General features: G+C 39.7%; 1 long non-coding RNA gene across 1 annotated transcript in view; it reads left to right on the top strand.

The window, feature by feature from the left end:
• Positions 1–4,188, top strand: part of LOC146581847 (uncharacterized) — a 43,987-nt gene extending 39,799 nt beyond the window's left edge. The window contains exon 4 of the long non-coding RNA XR_014893951.1: positions 3,917–4,188. This is a non-coding gene — a long non-coding RNA (uncharacterized LOC146581847). The remainder of the gene's footprint in view (positions 1–3,916) is intronic.
• The last annotated feature ends 8,960 nt before the right edge of the window (positions 4,189–13,148 follow it).

Here is a 13,148-nt window from a genome sequence, read left to right as displayed (position 1 = left end):
TTAAATGTCAGAATAAAGAGAGACAGAGCTGTCTATTTTTTCATCACTTTCATCAAATTTAGGAGTACATATACACTAAGTTTATTGTTAATTAATAAGAAACTCCAGACGATTCCATTCCATTACAGGCCCGTGGCACTGACCTCCCACATCATGAAGACCCTGGAAAGGCTCATCCTGGACCAGCTGCGACCCATAGTAAGACCACATCTGGATCCCCTTCAGTTCGCTTATCAGCCTCGTCTCGGAACAGAGGACGCCATCATCTACCTGCTCAATCGTGTCTACACCCATCTGGACCAGCCGGCGAGCACTGTGAGGGTCATGTTTTTTGACTTTTCCAGTGCTTTCAACACCATCAGGCCGACCCTCCTGGGTGATAAGTTAGCAGCGATGCAGGTGGATGCTTCTCTGGTGTCCTGGATTGTTGATTACCTGACAGGAAGACCACAATATGTACGTCTCCCACAGTGTGTGTCTGACAAGGTGATTAGCAACACAGGGGCACCACAGGGGACTGTCCTCTCCCCCTTCCTCTTCACCCTCTACACCACAGACTTCAGCCACTGCACAGAGACCTGCCATCTTCAGAAGTTTTCTGATGACTCTGCGGTGGTTGGATGCATCAGCAGGGATGATGAGACAGAGTACCGGGCTGTGGTCGACTCCTTTGTCACGTGGTGTGAGCAGAATCATCTGCAGCTCAACGTGGCAAAGACCAAGGAACTGATCGTGGACTTCAGGAAGACCAGGAAACACTTGACCCCTGTTTCAATCCAGGGGGTCAGTGTTGACATTGTGGAGGACTATAAATACCTTGGAGTACACATTGACAATAAACTGGACTGGGCTAAAAACACCACAGCACTTTACAGGAAGGGCCAGAGTCGTCTCTATTTTTTGAGGCGACTGAGGTCCTTCAACATCTGCCAGAAAATGCTGAGGATTTTCTATGAGTCTGTGGTGGCCAGTGCGATCCTCTATGCTGTTGCATGCTGGGGGAGCAGGCTGAGGGTCGCAGATGCCAACAGACTTAATAAACTGATCCGTAAGGCCAGCAATGTTGTGGGGATGGAGCTGGACTCCCTCAAGGTGGTGTCGGAGAGGCGGATGCTGTCCAAGATAAAGACAATGTTGGATAACACCTCCCACCCACTCCATGACATGTTGGTCAGTCACAGGAGCTCGTTCAGTGAGAGACTGAGATTACCGAAAAGCACCACTGAACGACACAGGAAATCATTCCTGCCTGTGGCCATCTCCCTGTACAACGCATCCACTTAACACACTGTTTGCTGCTACAACTACACATGTTTCTTTTCCAAATATTTATTTATAAGTGACTTATGTATGTATGTATGTATATATATGTATATATTGTACTATTCTTAGTTAGCGTATTGTCTGTCTTGTCTTAATGTTGGTTTAAAATGGAGCACTGTAACAAAAAATAATTTCCCCCAGGGATCAATAAAGTATTCTGATTCTGATTCTGAGCTGAAGAAGCTTCTGATAGGTTAGTAGAGTCCATGTGAGTAAATTGGTGGCACACCTGTGGATGCATATAAGGCAAAACACAGAGCCTGTTTCTTTAAAATGGGAAAATCAAGAGATGTCAACCAAATCACCTGGAAAAGAATTGTGGAGCTCCATAAGTGTGGCTCAATTTGAATACAATTTGGTGCCATTTGCAATTAAGAAATACAGACAATTTCTCTCTTTACTCTTAAAGTTAACAAATATGTTTTTTATATTTATCAATCTAAAAAAAATTAACATTTAGTCTGATTTGAGGTTACAATGAAAAAAGTGTTTTTATCTGAAGAGTATGTAAATATCTGGTTTCAACTGTATATTTGATGATTGTCAGCACAAAGAGGGAGAGAGAGGAACAGAGAGGGAGAGAGAGGAGAATGAGGACAGAACAATGATGATGAGATGATCAAGAGCAGGTGAGACACACATGTTAGTCAAATGGTTGTTTACCAAAAGTATCACCGTATCATAGGTACTCATGTATCTCCCCATATGGAAAAGAAATAGTAAAAACTTATATGATTTACTCATGAAAGTGGCCACTTTCTCATTACTTTCATATATTGTTTTAGTAAGTATCCAAAACATACAAGTTTCATTATATAATTCTTCAAGGGATCTTATATCTGTTTTCACTCTTGTATGCTTTTCATACAAGTTTCACACAAAACAGATACAAACTTTATAAGATTTATATATATCTTTTCCATATGGGTCGTACCTAGTGTTTCTTTTTAGGTTTGTTATTTTTCAAATTCTATATTTATTAAGTTATGCAGGCTTGTTTGCACAACAAGGCTAAATAATTATATAAACTTTTCTGAATCTAAATAGTGTACTTTGGTAGAATTAAAAAATAAGTGTAGTGCAGGTCTATGATGATTTTTAGTGCTTATATCATCTAGTTCTGATTCTGGTTCTGTCTTGGTTAAGTCCTCAGTAGTCCTGATTTTGAACCCTTGTAGTCCTGTTTTAATTCTGGATCAGTTCTGGGTCTGGTTGAATTGGGGTCCCTGTGTCTTGATACAGCCCTGATTTTGTTCTGCCTTGCTGCTTAATTAAAAAAACTAGTTTAAGGTGTCTTGCATATGTGATATATTTTTTTCCTATATGAAGTCATTCTTTTTTGAACAAAACTCAAAACAGAGCTTATTAATCTTTCAGTCATTTCTACACCCTCCCCCCCCCCCCCCCCCAAAAAAAAAAAACCCCAAAACACATGCATACTACCCTTTAGGGCTAAGCCCCGGGTGTTTCAAATGTCTGGCTCCGCCTCTGGTGCAAACAACAGCATGTTTTCAGTCTCTGGCCACATCTGTAAGGACAGTAACGTTTTTTTTTAAAAGCTTGTACTTCAGTAACTCTTCATTAATAAGGAACTATGGATTAAAGTACTATCCGGTTGTTCAGTGATGACACGACGAATCCTACTTCCGGGCCTAAAGTAGTCTGCGTTTAATATGGCTTTTGTGTTGTTAACATGTTTAATGTTATGTATTTTCTTCTATTTGATCTCCAAAAGCTCCTAAAACAGTCAGTGATCACTGTTGGCCTCCCTCGGCTTTTATTACCGCTAATCATTTATTTAAGCTCAGTTTTTAAAACCTTAGGATGTAACTACAGCCCAGCCCATGCAGCAGTATATGAATGACTAACCTATTGTGGATGGATTATCTCAGTTGTTCTCCTGGCTGAAGTTTGGTCCTTTTACAGCATCCTGCCATGCGATTACATTTGTTCCTGACCACCGAGAACACTCACGTTAACTTTTATCGAGTGGAAAAAAAAGTTAGCTTGTTTATATTATGCTAACATAGCTGTGTCGCTAGCGGTCACGTAGCACATCATTATATACCAGCTAGCCCAACTTCAGTAACCCTACAAACGTCACTGCTTTTTAGTTTTCTGTCTTCATTTATGCTGGAAGTACGTTTTAATTTGTTTCCAAAACCCTGCAGTCAGGACATGCTATATTGTATTTAGACAGAAGCTAGCGAGCTAACTCCCTGCTAACTTCTAACTCTGTTAAATGTCACAAATTCAGTTTTCATGGATGCCTGGATGTTAAACTCAATTGTTACACCTGGTAGAGCAGAACGCTGATCATTTTATTAAAGATGAAAGACTTTAGACAGTTTTTCAACTCTCAGTAATGCCATAGTGATCGTTTGATATATGGACCTGCAGCGGAGTTTAGGTCCAGACACGGCTAGTGACGTCAGACTGAACAACCGGATAGTGTACTGTAATACTGAAAAAAAATGTAAGAGAAGAACTTTAGATCCTGAGTGTGTGAGGACAGAAAAATTAGCTTTATTTCAATTTTGAGGGATAAAATTTATATCTGAGTTTGATGGTTCTGTTCTCTTTGTGATTACAGGAGCTGCCCTCAGATTCCGACCTCAGCCCCATCGAGTGACAGCAGACAGATCATCCAACATGTTCACATGTTAACTGCAAAATGAACTGATGAAAACAGTACAAAGGTTAAAGTACCACATGTGCTGTAGTGAAAGCTGCAGCTGTTTTATTAATAAAGTCAAAGACAAAAAGTCAAAAGGATTAATCACTCATGTAACCGTGTCACTATATTAACAGGACCTCAGTTTGTATCTCAGACCTGCACACCTTCCGTTTTAAACAGTTGATGTACTCAGCTGCATGAAGAGCATATGAGATTTTGTCTAACACAATTAAATAAAACCTGATGACGGTCAAATTTCATCACTTGTATGTTGAACTACAAACTTGTCATCTGGAATTCTTTCACAGTTTTTTGCAGATAGTGTGTTATTTACTATAAAGTGATTCAGAGTTATTCATACCAGAGTAACCAGAGAGGATCATATATTCTTAAATATATAACTTTCTACAGGACTGAATATCATATATTTATATAAAAGTCTGGAGCCTTTGGGGAGTAGCCGAGTATTTATAACATTACACAAAGCAAAGGTCTCCATCACAGTGTTCATGAAATGCTGGGTTTATCCATCTCCTGGGGCAGGCCTACAGAGGAGTGCTGAAGATTTCCCTGTGAGGGAGCTGCTGGTGAAGATCATGAGTCCTGCTTGGTCAATGCCATGAGCTTCAGTCTTCCTGATGTTTCTTAAATGATGCCTTTTTGAGTGGGTCAACAGAACTTCTGGCACAGGACAGCTGTGATGAAAGAAAGGGAAGAAGTTTCTCCAAACCTCTGGACCCAGGAAACCCAGCTTGGTCCTGATGGTCTCCCTCACTAGTTTCTCTCCAGGGTGAATGTAGCTGTTGATATAATATGGACTCTATTATTAAATGAAAAGAACAAATTAGACTACATTACTGAGACGTTCTGCTGATGTTTTTAAAGTCTCCATGTTACCAGGATATAGAGGGCTCTGAAGATTTAAACAGTTTTAGATCCATTACACTCACAGTCTTATGTTAAAATCTCAAAGGACAGCATTATATTTTTGATATTAACAGTAACTCTGGGCGTCTGTAGAGTGTGCAGCTGATCTCATCGCTGTCTAAAAATGAATAACAAAACCTAAGGAATGTTTCAATAACACAGACTATTAGAGTAGCAGGTGTGTAGCATTGCTAACTAGCTAGCAACAAGCCTCCAACACAGTGCGTATGCTAGCGGCTAATCTAGCAAACGAAATAACAACAGAGCGATTTTAGAACTATAAGATGATAAACTGTGTGTCTTTTTTTTATAACAGTGACATGGTTGTATTTACCTTAATTAAACGAGTCGTCAGTCATGGTAAACCAGCAAAAAAACTCGAGCAGCCGGGCTACATAAAAAGTGTAGGGGGGCGTGTTTGCAGTCACCAGCGGGTGTGTGGGCGGGAGCGTTACACAGTCGCTCCACCTCAAGTCACTACTCCAAATTTGCAAGATGGCAGCCTCCATCTGAGTCTGAGACCTGACATTTTTTCATGTGAGTCTGAGACCTGACATTTTTTCATGTGAGACTGAGACCTGACATTTTTTCATGTGAGTCTGAGACCTGACATTTTTTCATGTGAGACTGAGACCTGACATTTTTTCATGTGAGACTGAGACCTGACATTTTTTCATGTGAGTCTGAGACCTGGCATTTTTTCATGTGAGACTGAGACCTGACATTTTTTCGTGTGAGACTGAGACCTGACATTTTTTCATGTGAGACTGAGACCTGACATTTTTTCATGTGAGTCTGAGACCTGGCATTTTTTCATGTGAGACTGAGACCTGACATTTTTTCATGTGAGACTGAGACCTGACATTTTTTCATGTGAGTCTGAGACCTGGCATTTTTTCATGTGAGACTGAGACCTGACATTTTTTCATGTGAGACTGAGACCTGACATTTTTTCATGTGAGACTGAGACCTGACATTTTTTCATGCTTCTGCTATCTTTTATGGTGTGGTCTGCTGGGGCGGCAGCATCTCTGCTGGGGACAGGAAGAGACTGAACAGGGTGATCCGAAGGGCCAGCTCTGTTCTAGGATGCCCTCTGGACCCAGTGGAGGTGGTGAGTGACAGGAGAATGGCGGCTAAGCTGTCATCCCTGTTGGACAACGTCTCCCACCCCATGCAGCAGACTGTGACAGCACTGAGCAGCTCCTTCAGTGGGAGACTGCGGCACCCACGGTGTGGGACGGAGAGATTTCGCAGGTCTTTCCTCCCCACTGCTGTCAGACTCCACAACAAAGACTTTAACTGAACAAACACACACATCCACACATGTGCAATAACACTAAGTGCAATAATCCTTTCTGGCATCGTTGTATTTTTACTCAGTTGTATATAGCATTCGTATTCTATTTTTATCTTATTGTATATTTTTATTCTATTTTATTCTACTGTATATAGTATATTATTTTATTCTATTCTGTACAGCTGTGTACTGTATTTATTCTTATTGTATTCTAATTTTTGCGTCATAACTTTTGCACTGTCCACTTCCTGCTGTGACAAAACAAATTTCCCACGTGTGGGACTAATAAAGGTTATCTTATCTTATCTTATCTTATCTTATGTGAGTCTGAGACCTGGCATTTTTTCATGTGAGTCTGAGACCTGGCATTTTTTCATGTGAGACTGAGACCTGACATTTTTTCATGTGAGTCTGAGACCTGGCATTTTTTCATGTGAGACTGAGACCTGACATTTTTTCATGTGAGTCTGAGACCTAACATTTTTTCATGTGAGACTGAGACCTGACATTTTTTCATGTGAGTCTGAGACCTGGCATTTTTTCATGTGAGTCTAAGACCTGACATTTTTTCATGTGAGTCTGAGACCTGGCATTTTTTCATGTGAGACTGAGACCTGACATTTTTTCATGTGAGACTGACACCTGACATTTTTTCATGTGAGTCTGAGACCTGGCATTTTTTCATGTGAGACTGAGACCTGACATTTTTTCATGTGAGTCTGAGACCTGGCATTTTTTCATGTGAGTCTAAGACCTGACATTTTTTCATGTGAGTCTGAGACCTGGCATTTTTTCATGTGAGTCTAAGACCTGACATTTTTTCATGTGAGTCTAAGACCTGACATTTTTTCATGTGAGTCTGAGACCTAACATTTTTTCGTGTGAGACTGATACCTGACAACTTTTTTCCTGAGACCTGACGATGTCCTAAAATGTACACCGTACTTACCTGATCATTGCCTTCCTCAGTCTTCTACTTTATTTTTGCTGCTTTTGGCTTTTTTCCATCCGACTGTTTCTAACTGGGTGTGTATCCAGCTTCCACTGTTTCATCCTAAAGTACGTTTCACAGGCAGTTCTGTAACACAACACCAGGTTTCGGGCCTTTGTACATATTACACTTACAGTAAACATAAAACACAAATGCCAGACCAGCAGTCGAGTGAGTGCAGTCACTAATAAACAGTAAAAGCCCAGGCTCACACCAAGCTGAGGCATATGGCAAACTGTAATGGGTATGCTTTTCTTGAGTCAGCTAATTCAAACACCCCCGTCCTAGATATGGTTGGTTTGTTTTTTTATAGAGCTGCATCTCTCTCCTTGTTGATGCAGTCATAGCCGGCATACCTGCATCGGTTTGTGCCAAAAGTAGTAGCTGCAGCCACTATGAGCACTTTACAGCTGATAGCACAGAGGCAATATTCAGGAAGGAGCTTTTAGAGGATGCTTATGTGAAGCCTCTAATGAAATAGCTGGCTTCATCTTCAAGGATTTGTTTTAACTGCACAGTAGCTCAGAAAATGTAAAATTCCTGCCGCAGTATTCAAGCGGAGAAGACATTCTGAGTGTGTCTCCTACTTTGAGTTTATCCTTGGATGTGTGTGTGCACATTGTCAGTTGTGGTTGTTGTAAACAGTCGGTTCATAATTAGTGAATATTATTTCAATGTGGAGAAATCAAGGTAATTTGAATAAAACATTTACTTAAAAGCTAAAGGATAGGCTTTGCAGATTTAATCTTATTAAAAATAAGCATGTCGTGCTATGAAGGTATTAGAATAGTAAGAACAGGATTCCACAAAGGTCACTGAGGCAATGTCAGTGCTAAAAGCTACCAAGTGAAAGAAAAAGAAAAAAAGAATATGAAAAGTAGAAAGTGTGATGATGGCAAAGAGTTTTTCAGTCTTTCAGTTGTCTTGAAAGGTTTAGAAGTTAGCGTTATAGTTCGGCCTTTTAAATCAAAAAGAACTCTGAGCTTTGATAAAATAGGAAACTAGAAATTACAAAGTAATGACAGAGTGAACCAGCCAGTCAACACTGCAGAATGATAACGAATGAGACAGTTCAGACAAAAATACATGACATGTTAAAGCTACAGGAGCAAAGAGTGCTCCTCTCCCTGCTATATATAGCTGAGACATGCAATGGGTAAAGTAAGTATTGATTACATCACTAATTTTCTAAGTAAATATATTTTCTAAAGCTGCTGCTAACATGATGTTGGTAACAACCCGTCCACAAATGACGTTATGCACAACCAGTGTTGGGAAGGTTACTTTCAAAATGTATTCCACCACAGATTACAGAATACATGCCCAGAAATGTAGTTTGTAACATGTTCTGTTAAGTTACTCAATGCCAGCTAACAATGTTAGCTCGGTGGTGAGGAGCCTTCAGTAACAGTAATGAATCACACAGCAATAGTACATCGAAGATACTGAAGTTGCACATAACCCAGGTAGCTAAACAAGGTAGTTGCAGCAGGCTAATGGTAATTTTTTAAAAATAACTTTCCAGATGTTTCTTTAGGTTGGAGTCTTTTGACGCTGAGAGCAGTTTGGTTGCTTGCAAGCAGAGTTTGCACTGAATGGTCAGATTTCATCTCTTTCTTCTTTAAATATGGTGTCCAAATCTCCAAGCAACAACGCAGGAACTCCAGCAACACTTAAAGAGAAAAGGAACAACTTTACTGACTGACCAACTTCAGCTTGTGGCCTTCATCAGGGTCACATAGTAGAAGTGTGCTTAAATAAAAGACAGGAAACAGAAAAAAAATTCAAATTAACCAATCACATCTTCATAGATAAACCAGCTGACATATAACAGGTTGGTATTGGTTAATTGGCTAAGTCACGCCCAAGTAAATACTGGACTAGATTATTAATGATGAAGACGGGGGAGACATAATCGCCACGTCTTAAAATAATACATGCATGAAATACATAAGAAGAATATTACAAATATACAAAAAAAAATGTAAATGATTACAAAGGAAAGTGTTTCATTAAGAAAGAAGTCAGTGCAGCAGTTAGATTAAAAAACAAGAAGACATCATAACATGGAAACACATGTGTGGAAAGGTCCTCATTTATGTTTCTACAATGTAAAATCTCTAAAATGTAGACTTAAAATGAGATGTCTCAAATGCTACTCCTTCTTTTGCTGAGAAAATAAATAAAAATAAATAAATAAATAAACAATAGCCATGCGAGAATAATTGACAGAGCAAAGTAACTGGTGAAAAAGAATAAAAACATAAAACAGGGGCCAGACTGTTAAAACAGAATATCCAAAATGCTTCTCTTTTGACCACCTGTTTGGATTAGTTTCATGGCTTCAATGTCGAGAAAGAATGAGGGTGAATTTGGATGTTTATCATTGAAGTGTCTTGCAACAGGGCTGGTTAGATCGTTCCTCTTGATCGAGCTTCTGTGTTCATTAATTCGATCTTTCAGAGGGCGGGATGTTTCTCCTATATATTTTTTATTGCATGGGCACTGTATCATGCAGATTACATTTGTAGTTCTGCATGTGATAAAGCCCTTTATGGCAATGGTTTTATCAAAGGATCTTTGAATGATTTAACATTTTTGGTGTATTGACAATTTATGCATGTCCCACATTTGCAATTACCTTAGGTTATTGCAGGGTTTTATCTGGAGTATCAGGGTCCTGGGAAGCTCTAATAAGCCTTTAATTTTCCTTCCTCTCCTGTAGGTTATCATTGTTCCTGGTTTTTGGTGTAAAGGTTGTACAAAAGACAAGGTTAGGTTTAAGTTTTGGAGATTTCTTTGTTGCTAAATAAAAATCCCTGCTTACTGAATTCACCTTCTCTTCTGCAGACCATAACCAGTCCTCTTTGTACTTTCTTTCTTTAAATTTGTTCAACATCTCTTCTTTGCTCTCATTCTATTCATCCAGAATTTCACAGATCCATTTCATTCTAATCAGTTGACTTACAGGGAGGCTCTTTTTGACGTGGTTTGGATGGAAACTTGCAGCATGATGTATTCCGATCAGTGGGTTTAGAATAATTTTGTTACTTTTATGTCCAGAAAGTTAATTTCTTCAGTGCTGTAATTGAAACATAAGTCCAATTACAGCATGTAATTGCATGTCCATTAAGGAATTCTTGGTTGCCGGCAAATGGAGTTTGCATTGAATGGTCAGATTTCATCCCGTTCTTCTTTAAATATGAAGTGGTGTCGGAATTTCCAAGTAAGAAAGGCTCCAGGCCCATCATGTAACTGACACCACCAACATTAACAGGATGCTTACATTAGAGCCTCTTATGTGTTTGAGTTTCATGGAATTACCAAAATTAGAGAGGGGGCAGCCTAACATATGAAAGAGGAAAAGACTGTAATCCATTTATTTCAACAAAGTAGCTGGATTCTAATTCTCATCTTTTTAAATGCTAACTGCAACAGAGTACAGTTACTCATATTTTATATTTTAAATACGTAACACCAGTACATGAATTGTGTTACTCCCCAACACTGTGTGTAACACACACCTGAGCAATGCATTTGAATAGTTTCTCCATACAGGAGGCACGTTGAAGCTGTCACCACCAACAAAGGCTTCTGTACCAAGCATTGAATACATTTAAGGATTTGTGTTCAATACTTTCTCCCGGTTTCATTTCTTATTCTTTCACATGCCTTCATTTGGACATCTGTGGTTTGATTTTGATTGGATGGGTTGTTACCAGCATTTGCTGAGAATTTAATGTCAGCAGCTCCTTTAGATATATACTTATACTTATTTCTAGGGATGGGTATCGTTTAGGTTTTATCCGATACCGGTGCCAAATCGGTACTTTTGAAACAGTGCCGGTGCTTAAACGGTGCTCGAACCGGTGCTTAAAGAATGGAGAACACAAAATTGGTCCAAAAACCTCTCATGTTCAGCTGGTTCACCAGGCCATCAGACTGCTGAACACGTCATAGACACCTCAGCTTCACTACTGTAACTTTAACATTATGCACTCCATACTGTACAGTAATGCCACTGTTTTGCACATGTCTCAACTCTGTATATTTTATATATTTTATTTATTGTTTACTCTATTTAATTTGTAAAATATGTGTACACACACACACACACACACACACACGTAGGAAAATATTTACTATACACATCCAGAAATGCATATACTATTATATATTGTACATATATTTATTAGTTTCAGATGTAGCCATTCTTGTATTTTGCTTGTTTACATTATTGTATTTTGCACAACTCTGTTGCTTGTGAAGCTCGCACACAAGAATTTCACTCACATGTGCTGTACCAATGTACCTGCACATGTGATGTGACAATAAAAGTGATTTGATTTGATTTGGTTTTTGTAAAAAGATAACAATGTTAGCCTTTTCTGCAGCTATAGGGCATATATGGTATCACTCTTGGCTGGAAGCAGTGCTTAATCAATGGAAAAAACACAAACTTTGTCCAAAAACCGCTCATGTTCAGCTGTTTCCCTCTTTTTCTTTGGTCATTTTAGCCTTTTTGGCCAGGGTGAAGGGAGTATCTGGCATCAAACAAGAAGACAGCCGCATGTAGATATGATGATGTTTGCTAGTTCACCTTACATGCATTAATTTAATAACGTGGTTAGCCTACTCAACGTAAATTACTCACGCAGAGAAGAACGGCTGCTGCTGCTGCCATCATCATCCGTCATCATTTCTGCTACACTGGCAGGGCTAGGGGCCAGGACTCTCCTCTTCGTGTTTTTGGGTATGTTGCTAACTCCGGGTCCGATAACAGGCACCACACCGCAGTAGATGCGCTCAGTGTGAGGTCTCGCAGCAAGCTATCAAATACAGCGCATTTCTTGGTTTTTGGAGAAAAAAAAACGCTATGCGTCGCCAGGTGTTTCATCGGATTTGAGGAGTTACCTCCTTTGACAGTATCAGCTTAAAGCACTTGTTGCAGGCTGCTGAGTTTGCATCTTTTGCTGTGAAGTACAGCCAGACTTTTGACCGCTTCGCCTTGGGCATTTTTAATCTGTAGCTCTGCATAAAAGAACGTACGTACCTGGCCCCGCCTACTATCCTCGGAAACGTAAAATGATTGGCTAGAAGTGTATCACAGCTCAGGAAAAAAAAGCACTGCAATAAAGCACCGAAATTTGCGCTGCTTTTCGGTCTGGTTACTACCGTTTATGTCAGAACCGGTGCCATCATGGCACCGGACACCGGTACCCAACCCTACTTATTTCACCTCCTGTACATGCGTGGGAACAGTTGGGGATGGCCTCTTTCCTGTTTCAGCATGACTGTGGACCAGTGCACAAAGCAAGCTCCATAAAAACAAGGATGAGCAAGTCTGGTTTGGAAGAACTTGTCTGGCCCACGCAGAGTCCTGACCTCAACCTGATAGCACACCTTTGGAAACAATTAGACTGTGAGACAGGTCTTCTCATCTAACATAGAACACCTCAGAAATGCACTTCTGGAAGAACGCTCAAAAATTCCCATAAACACCTAAATCTCGTGGAAAACCTTCCCAGAAGAGTTGAAGCCATTTCTGCTGTAAAAGGTGGACTGGCATCATATTAGTGGTGTGTTTGGATTGGGATGTCACTAGTTCATATGGCAATATAATGTACATATAGTTTATACATTATAGATCAGTATTCCATGAAATACATGGAATAACAAGGCCAATCTCGGCTCTGCACGGGTTGACTATTCTTTAATTCTTTATCTTTCTTTGTTTTATATCTCCTTCACTTTTTGGCAGTTATCAGCCTGCCAGAAGTGGCAAAAGTGAAAAGAGGGAAAGACTGTGACCAATGCAATGCTTTAGCATGGCAAGCTAACCGTAAATGAAAAATATGTAAGCCAGCTGAATCCCTCTGGGCTAATTTGAGGCTAGATCTATATCTGAGCTATAAGCTTGATTTATTAGC

The sequence above is a fragment of the Mchenga conophoros genome, linkage group LG2 (genome assembly GCF_057382185.1).
Source record: "Mchenga conophoros isolate Kocher_MC1m ecotype Shallow Benthic linkage group LG2, M_conophoros_male_GT1.1, whole genome shotgun sequence".
In the NCBI taxonomy this organism is placed as follows: domain Eukaryota; kingdom Metazoa; phylum Chordata; class Actinopteri; order Cichliformes; family Cichlidae; genus Mchenga; species Mchenga conophoros.
The sequence above is the reverse complement of the archived record's forward strand: the minus strand, read 5'-3'. Positions and strand labels throughout refer to the sequence as shown.